The sequence below is a fragment of the Phyllostomus hastatus genome, unplaced genomic scaffold, assembly GCF_019186645.2.
Source record: "Phyllostomus hastatus isolate PE091 unplaced genomic scaffold, TTU_PhHast_1.1 phas_scaffold_345, whole genome shotgun sequence".
In the NCBI taxonomy this organism is placed as follows: domain Eukaryota; kingdom Metazoa; phylum Chordata; class Mammalia; order Chiroptera; family Phyllostomidae; genus Phyllostomus; species Phyllostomus hastatus.
In genome coordinates this window covers 4,310,809-4,316,808 of record NW_025334024.1, presented here as the reverse complement: position 1 = coordinate 4,316,808, position 6,000 = coordinate 4,310,809, and the positions used below count along the sequence as shown (strand labels likewise).

Sequence of the window (6,000 nt, the reverse complement as noted above, 5' to 3'; positions counted from 1 at the left end):
CTTCCCACAAGGACTCTTGGGTGCGCCTTGGTCCCTTCCCACTCGGGACCTCCCAGAAGCCAATGTTGCCCATGACACACCGTCTTATTTAAGGTCAAATGTTAATTGTTGGAAATTTTTTGGAAATCTAAGATTATACAATGATGGAAAAATTGATCAAAATTAAGCTTTTCTGTCTCTTTGTTGACTTAATTACCAATAATATTAACTAATGCTTGCTATGTGCAAGTATTCTAATTATTTCCTATATAGTAACCATTTACTATTTTAATAATAGTAAAAATGTTACTATATTTTTAGCCCGAGGGGAGAGAGAGGCCATTGTCATTGCCTCCATCACATAGACAGGGAGCTGAACACGAGGCCAGCAGCATGGAAGTACAGGAGCTGGGGTTGGAACCCAGCCTGACTGGTTCCGGACAATGACACCAGCCAGCAAGCTACTGACTCAGTCTGCCCTGAGGGTGATCCAGCCTGGGAGGTAACTGTAGCTCAGAGAGGTCAGGCCACTGAATAAAGACACACAGCTGGTGCCTGGTGGCGTTAGGGTTCAGACTCATCTGTCTAGATGCAGACAAGGCGCTCCTCCCACTGGGCTAAGTTAGACCCCTATGAAGGACGAATTGTCTTGTTGAGTGCTCAGTACCAGGCACTGACCTGTGTGTCTTTACGTATCTTGTCTGCAAAGTCTCTGAGCTCTGCCCACTGGGAAGTGTGCTCCATGTCCCTTCTCCCTGATCCTAGGTAGACTCTGATTTGACCAAGGGTATGGCAGAGTGATGCTCCATGACTTCCAGTGACAGTCCATAAAAGGTCATGCACCTTCTGCCTGGTTCTCTTGGGAGGCTTGCTCTTGGGGAAGAGAAAAGTCTGGCTTCCCAGAGACTGTCTTCCTGGACAGGCCACGTGCAGGCACTTCAGTCGACAGCCACAGCCGAGCTCTCCCACATGGGTGAACCAGCTTCGATGTCCAGCTCAATCCAGGCCACACGTGTCTGCAGCCCCAGCCAACATCTGACTACAACCACGCGACAGACCCCCGAGGAAGAACCATCCAACTGGGCCTGTTGCAGATTCCTGACCTACAGAGTTATGAGCAAAATAGAGTGATTGAAGCCACTATGTGTTGGGATACTGTCTGACACAGCAGTAGTAAGTATAACATTCCTTTGAGAAATGTTAGCCTGACTGGGCTATTGAAGAGAAATATGAAGTAGCTCAGAAACGGCCAGTGGGTTCACACTGCAGCAAACCTGAGCTCCCTAGTCCCTTCTGGTCACCTGGCTTAGAGACCCAGGTTATGAGCTCTGGGCTTGGAGTGCCTAAGCTGGAGTCTCAGCTGCATCACTTAGTAGCCAGGTGAACCTGTACAAGCATTTCACTTACCTGAGCCTCAGTTTCCCCATCTATGAAACAAGGCCAACAATAGCCCCTTCCCTCATTGGTTTGTGAGAGGCTGATGCTGGTGAAGCCTCGGGTGCAGCACCTGGCCCATGGAGGCACCTGCTGGAAGCCAGCAGGCAGGGTGGACACGGTCAGATGCCAGGCCAGGGAGGCTCAGTGGGGTCGACAAGAAGCAGTGGGACAGATGAGAAGAGTGCAGGCAGAGAGGAAAGCAGAAACTGAAGGAGAAGGGGGTGGTGAGGGTCTGGAAGTTTCTGTTGTGTGCAGGGTGCTGGGACAGGGGCTGCCAGGCCAGGTGGGCTTTGGGAGCCCAGTTGGGGAATGACATTGTTAAGGTGCCCTCAGGTGGCAGCTCTGCTGACGATGCTCCTGGAATACTTGGGCTAGGAAGAGTGTCCACACAGCTGTCCTGGATGAGCAAGGAGCCTGAAGAGTTGCCCTAAAAAGCATCATTAAGAAGGTGGAGTTCTGAGTTAGAGTGGCGAGCATTTTCGTATTAACCACCCCCACCCCCACCCCCACTCACATGCTGGGCCATGAGAAATTCCATCCTGCTTAGCTTTCCTTCCCCTCTGCTGGGCTGGGGACCCAGTGTATTCCACTCCCCTGTACCCAAGGTATAATGGTACACAAAGTGGTGGCAGCTGAGTGGGCAAGAACATGAGTTCAAAACCCAGTTCCTCCACTGAGGAGCTGTGTGGCCTGGGGAAAGCTACTTACACTCTCTGTGCCCTGTTTCATAATGATTACAGCAGCAGTCTCAGAGGATTGTTGTGGGTGAACAGGATGATGTGTGTGCAGCTGGGTACCTGAGAGGTATCTGTTAATAATACAAGTCTTCTCCATTTGGGTTTGCCCTTTGTCAAAGTGAGGATTGTTGGTCTGGAACAAGTTGGTTCACCTCTGAATACTTCAGTACTTGGAATAGAGCCCACTACGTAGGTGCTTAATGAGTATTGAATGAATGAATGTTGAGCTGAGAATGATATGCTTCAAGAACTGAGAGAAGAGAGAAAAAGAAAAGAAATGAAAAGAGGCAAAAGAGAATGTGTACATTATTCTTTATCCGTATTTGAGCTGCATCAAAATCTGGGGAGTTTCTGGTTTTCTGAATCCATGCTCCACTGCACCGAGGGATCATCTTCTCTCATCCCTGCCCTGAGCATTCTCCATCTTTATTCCCACAAATGCTCTCACCTGTCCGGGTACTCCAGGCCCTGAGGTCCTAGAGGGGGCTTGTCTGAGCCTGCTTACCACTGCATAGCACAGGGCCTGATTGTGTGAAGGAATGAATGATGAATGAGCTGATTCCTATGTCTTCATGCAGCAGGAGGACAGGCTCCTCCTGCATGTGCTGGCACATAGTAGGTCCACACTATGTGACTGAATGGGAAGCACAGGAAGTCCTTTAGCTCCTCCCACCTTGGTTTCTTCACCTACCGGCATGGTCCTTAGGTTTACATGTTTCAAAGGCTATTCCTTCTGGCTCTAAATTGGTTTGTTACAGATGCTAACTGCCTGCAGGCAAAATGTAGCTAAAGCAAGGTTTGAACCTGTGCTGCTGCCCACTAGCTGTGGGGACTCCCTTCTCCAGGCCTCAGTTCCCCAGTCTGTGAGATGGGATTATTTCCATCTCACTGGATTGGATAACAAAGATAAAGATGCTTCACCTGGATCGCGCCTGGTTTTACTGCCCTCATCCAGTATAATCTCCTAGTTTTCATCTGCACAGTGAGAAGAGAAAAAAAGGGAGGGAAGGAGGGCAGGAGAAAGGGAGGGAGCGGGAGAGAGAGAGATAGGAGAAGGAGAGATTAAGTCAGGTGGCAAGAGTGAATTTTCTACCCACGTGCAGAGGATGAGAATAAATTTAGCAAGTGCGTATTTTGCGCCAGTTTACGTGCCCACGCCCTTCCCGATTTTATTTCTTAGAATCCTGGGAAGACACCTCCTTATTCCCATTTTCCATTTGAGCCGCAGAAACGGGATTTGGTAAATTTGCAAACCCCTGGTGGAAAGTACTTGGCACCGTGCCAGGCAACTGGTAAGCGCTCAATGGAACTGATACTTTTATGGTCAAGATGAGGAAACGGAGTGCGTCCTTCTAGTAGGATGCGGGTGGTCCTGGCCGCTCTCGGGGCTCGAGGGCCAGGGCGGGGCGGAGAGGGGCGGGGTGAGCCAAGGGGGGCGGGTCCTGAGGGGCGGGGCAGAACAGGGGCCGCGACTGCGCGGCCCTATCAGCTCCGCCGGTTCCCGGGGGGCGTGGCCTATGGGCTAAGGGGGGAGCATACAAGAAGAGGAGCATCGAGCCCCCGGATTCACTGCTTCCTTCGGCGGCTCTGCTGTCTGGTATCCTGCTACCGTCCTGTCCCGCTGAGCCAGTGCTGCCGCTGCTACCGACACCTCCGCTGCACAACGCGGGAGACGCCAGCGAGCTGGTGATTGGAGCCTTGTAAGTGTGACTTAGATTCCTTTACTCTCTCCGAGCTTTGATCCATTCCCATAATCTCCGAGGAGCTGAAGTAACCAGGGCAGAGGCCAGCTCTTGGGGCTTACTGTGTGCAAGCACTAAACTGAGCGCCCACTTGCATCTCAAAACTGGGCTCAGCAGCCAGCCGGTTCACAGCGGGAGAAACCGAGACTTCCAGGGCAACTCAGTTGCTCAAGACAACAGCCAGGAAGGGAGGGAGCCAGGACTGAAAGCCAGTCTGACTGCGGAGCCGTACTCCTGAAGGCTGTGTACTCTTGCCTTCCTGTGCAGTTTGCTAGCGTCTGTTGTGTTTCTGTGTACACGCTGGGTGTCAATCAATGGAAAGCTGATGGTGTGGATGTGGCATGAGTTTGAATTTGTCTACCCACATGTGGCTGGCCAGTTCGTTTGCAACACACCTGCCAGGTAGCCTTCCTCTTCCCATGTTTCAGATGAAGACACGGGATTAGAGAGGTGAAGCGAGTTGTCCAGGCAGAGCTGGGGCTGAAACCCACCTCTGTCTGTCTCCGAAGCTCCAGATGGCCGTGGATGTGTCCGGGCCTGGGGCACCAGAGTTCTTGCAGGTTCGGGAACATGTTCCTGGGTATCTTCAATTGGAGTGGACATTTGCATAAACTCATGGGGCAAGAATTGTGCTGGGAGCTGAGGGCTTGGTTCTGCAGTCCTGAGGAGATGGGCTACCTTCACGTGGGGCAGACCCAGAACCTCCTTTGCCAAATGCTAGGATGGTGGACAGGCTGGAGAGGGTTTAGCTGATACTTGCTGATTGAAGTCTAACTTGAATCAGGCATCTTTCAGCCGAAAGGTGAGTTGCTGCTCAAGAGAAGCAGATGGGGGCCTGTGCAAATGCCCAGCTTGCCCTGCAACCTAGAGCAGGTTTGTGAGTTTTCACCTCAAACATTTGGGCCCCTGATTCTGGCAGAATAGGGGGAGCTACTGTTTCCAGCTGGGCCAGGGCATCTAGGGTCTAGAGACTGACAGGTGAAAGACTAGGGTCCTGTGGAAAAGGACAAAGGGCAGGTTCCCTTCCCCAAATAGGCTGAGAAGGGACCTTCCAAGGGCTCTTTGTGTTTTGTGCACCTGCTCTTCTGCTTCTGATCTGGCCGTTTGCACGTGGGGGAGGAGCAGGAGTTGGGGGGGCTATCCTGCTGGTGTGGCAGGTGTGAGGCCCTGTGCCATGCACTGTACCTGCATTATTATCCCTAAAACACATCTGGGCAGCAGGCCTCCTGATCCCCATTTCAAAGAGGTGAAGTGCATGTCAGGGTCCCCTAGCTGGTGTGCCATGCTGTCACTCCCAGGTTTGTCTGGCTACGGACCCTGCACTTAACTGCTAAGCCCTTTAGACAGTTCTCTGCCCAGCCACTAACTCCACCTCTGAATCTGACCTTCACACAACGTGTCTGAGGTGTTGTTTTGTCTGAGAGGGGCTCCAGGTAAAACTGCTATCAGCAGAATTGATCCCAAGCCCCAAGTTTTCAACCATGTATCCTGGGAGGACAATAAAGAGGGTCACTTTCATTTTTACAGAGTCTCTTAAGATATAGGAGTTGGAGTAGTAATGATAACATTTGTAATCATACCAGCCTGACATTTACTTAGCACTTAGTATGGGTCAGCCTTGCCCAGGATTTTACATGGATGACCTCACTGACTTTTTTATGGAATGGGCACTGGCCTGTCCTTCTTTCTACAAGGAGGGAATTTGAGGCTTGGAGTGACGAAAGCATGTACCCAGCATGACACAGCCAGGGCAGGGGAGATCTACCCTCCTGGCTGGGTCCTGTCCCACATCCTGGAAGAAAGTACTCATGCAACAGCGAGCCACTTAACTGTCACAGCAGAGCTTGCTGGGGGAAGTCGAGGCTTCCCATACCCTGTGGGATCTAGGTCCCTGGCCTGGGTTAGGGGTGGACCTGCAAAGGGGATGCACTGACATGGGGGCTTGGGCCCCACTCCGCCAACAGGTACTGGTATCAAGGCAGAGAGCCCTGTCCCAGGACCCAGATCCATGCTGGCTTCTGGAGTCCCGTTCCCAGACTGGCGAGAAGAGCTGGCTGGCTGGGGGCAGGAATGGAGCCCCTGCAGAAGAGCACGGGGCCTCTGAA

The 6,000-nt window shown here is 51.9% G+C and overlaps 1 protein-coding gene across 1 annotated transcript in view; it reads left to right on the top strand.

The window, feature by feature from the left end:
- The first annotated feature begins 3,689 nt into the window (after positions 1-3,689).
- Positions 3,690-6,000, top strand: part of CRISPLD2 (cysteine rich secretory protein LCCL domain containing 2) — a 64,073-nt gene continuing 61,762 nt past the window's right edge. Inside the window, exon 1 of the mRNA XM_045819112.1 lies at positions 3,690-3,853. The gene's annotated coding sequence lies outside the window, so the exon portion shown is untranslated. The remainder of the gene's footprint in view (positions 3,854-6,000) is intronic.